Source organism: Lynx canadensis, chromosome E2, assembly GCF_007474595.2.
Source record: "Lynx canadensis isolate LIC74 chromosome E2, mLynCan4.pri.v2, whole genome shotgun sequence".
Classification (NCBI taxonomy): Eukaryota; Metazoa; Chordata; class Mammalia; order Carnivora; family Felidae; genus Lynx; species Lynx canadensis.
In genome coordinates, this window is record NC_044317.1 from 19,928,616 (window position 1) to 19,931,754 (window position 3,139).

At 48.4% G+C, this 3,139-nt stretch overlaps 1 long non-coding RNA gene across 3 annotated transcripts; it reads right to left on the reverse strand.

The window, feature by feature from the left end:
- Positions 1–736: 736 nt before the first annotated feature.
- On the reverse strand, positions 737–2,900 carry LOC115503537. Of its 3 annotated transcripts, none has more exons than XR_003965403.1 (3): positions 2,839–2,900; positions 2,246–2,746; positions 737–1,436 (listed from the first exon to the last, which is right to left on the reverse strand). It is a non-coding gene; the product is annotated as an uncharacterized LOC115503537 (long non-coding RNA). The 3 variants fall into 3 exon arrangements; XR_003965402.1 differs by having other exon boundaries at positions 2,246–2,393; positions 2,597–2,886; XR_003965404.1 differs by having other exon boundaries at positions 737–919; positions 1,003–1,436; positions 2,246–2,886.
- Between the last annotated feature and the right edge of the window lie 239 nt (positions 2,901–3,139).

A 3,139-nucleotide genomic window follows, 5' to 3' on the forward strand; every position in this document is an offset into this window, starting at 1 on the left:
GCAGTTAATCCCACCGCGCTTTATAATTTAAATGTCGCTGGAAATGATTGCTGACATATAACTGATTAACAGCAGCCCTTAGTGCCAAATAAATCAGCATCTAATCCAGAGTATGTATTAAGATGGAAGGAGATAAAAAGAACCTTCTCCTCCACCCCCTCCGCTGTTATTTTGATAGAGTGCCCAACTTTTCTCACTGGTTTGGGAGTTTGACTAAAAGCTATTTTCTCACAAGAAAAAGACACATAAACGATAAATTGTCAAAACCGAAGTGTGATTTTTCCCATGGGGGAATTGAATTACACCCTCTTCCTTTGATATGGTTGGGAGAACCTGTCAATCACTCTGCCCAAAGCTGGGGCAGGGGAAGGTGAGGGAGGCCACCTCCATCTCCCCACATTCTAGAAAGATAAGCCACCAGTTAGCATTTCCAGGAGCCACCTAGTTCCGTCCTTCCCAAGGCATAATACATTTTGGTTTTTGCCTTTGATTCAGTGAGCGACCCTGTATCCTTCCAATAAATTCCTTTAAAAAAAAATTTTTTTTTTTTACATTTATTCATCTTTGAGAGACAGAGAGAGACAGGGCACAAGCAGGGGAGGGGCAGAGAGAGAAGGAGACACAGAATCCAAAGCAGGCTCCAGGCTCTGACCTGTCAGCACAGAGCCTGACGCAGGGCTCGAACTCATGAGCTATGAGATCGTGACCTGAGCCGGAGTCGGATGCACAACCGACTGAGCCACCCAGGTGCCCCAATAAATTCCTTTAAAAAAAAAAGTTAGCCCTCTGGCTGGATGGCAAGCCTAGCCCCTAAGTGGAGATTGTAATTTTCTTAAGGAAGGTTTCTTCTTTTGCTTCTTACCGACTGGCCTCTCCAACCCCTCCTCACTCCCTCGCCGGAGGAGGGGGCTGCTTAGTCCTGCAAGTAAGTTGTCACCTGTCAGGGCTCCAGGGTGCCAGGGCCAGGGCGGAGGAGGGCAGAGGGTGACCCTTGCCTCTTACCTGCGACAGACTGCCGGCTGACCTGAGTGAACCTTGTCTCGGGAAGGCCCTCTGGCAGGGTCACCTTTCCTACACCTCGCTGGGTCTCTGGCTATTCACATCTAAAAAAAACTTTACTCTCTTTTAAATGCATTTCAAAGGTTGTAGTCCTTGAAGTGGAAGAGGCCCTTTTCTCTCCATGAACTCAATTTTGGCTTTGTTAAATTGACAGCAATGCCTCAGTGGTAGGAAAGGAGTGTCTCTTAAAACAAAAGAAATAGTTACATCATACGGTCAGTGTTTACCGCCAACATGTCTCCGAAGCAGGGCTTGGGTTTCTTTAGCGATAATTCCCTGGGTTTGGTCTCAACCCACTGGACGCTCAGGACTCTCAAAGAGGCATCTCTTCCGGAGACAAATGACTTGAAGTAGGTCCCAGAGGTGCAGACCTGTAACTGGAGGTGATCTTATTTAGGATGGTGGATTTCAAACTTTTTTCTTTTTTAAAGCAGCAGAACCTTTTTTTTTTTTTTCAAATGATATATATAACGCAGGCACAGATCCCCTTTACAGAAGACGCAAGCCCGAGGAAAAACTAGGACAAACTTAACACTGATTTCCAATGGCTTAAGGTTAGCCAACGTAGATATCTGCATATCTTTTTTTTAAAAATTTTTTTTTTCAATGTTTGTTTATTTTTGGGACAGAGAGAGACAGAGCATGAACGGGGGAGGGGCAGAGAGAGAGAGGGAGACACAGAACCGGAAACAGGCTCCAGGCTCTGAGCCATCAGCCCAGAGCCTGACGCGGGCTCGAACTCACGGACCGCGAGATCGTGACCTGGCTGAAGTCGGACGCTTAACCGACTGCGCCACCCAGGCGCCCCTTTTTTTTTTTTTTTTTAATTTTTTTTTTTCCATGTTTGTTTATTTTTGGGACAGAGAGAGACAGAGCATGAACGGGGAGGGGCAGAGAGAGAGAGGAGACACAGAATCGGAAACAGGCTCCAGGCTCTGAGCCATCAGCCCAGAGCCTGACGCGGGGCTCGAACTCACGGATGCATATCTTTAAGTAATATTCTAATTATTTATCACTTTGGCAATAGCAGGTGAAATGTTAATGCTGCGCTTTTGTCTGCCTTTCTAGAGCTCTGGATTTCATAGGTCAAGGTAGAGGGGTCATCTGTGACTCAGGTAAGCCTGCCTATTCAAAACCCATCTGTTGAGATCAGCAGAAAGACCAGAACCCAGGCTTTGCCACCTACCTGTAACCAAATTTCACAGAAGTTCTGGCAGAATGATAATCGTGTCCGGATTGGATGGAGTGTTTGCTGTGTACCAGGTGCTGGGCTAAGGGTCGCTTGTCATCTCATTCAGTGCCCCTGACAGTCCCAGGAAGTAGGTACTGTTTTGCTGAGAGGCAAACTCAAGTTCAGAGAGTTTGCCCATTCACACATGGTCACACAGTAAGTAGAGGGCACAACTGAGGTTTGTACCCTGGCGGTGACACTCAGGAGCCCACCACCTGGAGCTAGCTTTGCACACTGCAATTTGATAGAGCAGTAGCAAATCCCAGTTCCCCTTTCCGCTTCCCTCCCTTGCTGTTCATTCCATACCATCCGGATTCTGCCCTTCTCTCCTCCTTTGCCTGGAGACAGCCTGCTCCATTTCTTCATCTTCCTCGGCGGCGCCCCTGGGGCAGCTGACACCCAATCTCACTGTTGTTCAAATGCAAACATCACTAGGGCCAGCTCCTGGCATCCACCCTAGGAAAGATAAGATGGAAAGTTAATGCCCCCAAACTTCCAAGGAATGTGCAGAGGAAATGATTTGTGATGTGTGGTTTGAAACACTAAACTCCTCCTGGGCTGGAAGCTATGTCCTGCTTGTTGGTAGCGCTGGCTGGTTCTCCACCCCCACGGCTGTGTCCTGTGTGCCTGTTTGAGGAGGAGCTCTCCTTTTAAGGAGAACAGGGTTGGTAGATGTTCTTCCCCAGCGTCTTGCAGGCCGAGACCCTGGGCTTCTGCCAACATCAGCCTGAGATGCAAGCCGTGTTGGCAAATAGCTTGCCCAGACCCGCATGCGTCCACAATAATCTGTTTGGTGGCCAGTCCTGCTTCCCCCACTGCGCCCACGGCTGCCACCACACGCCTTCCATC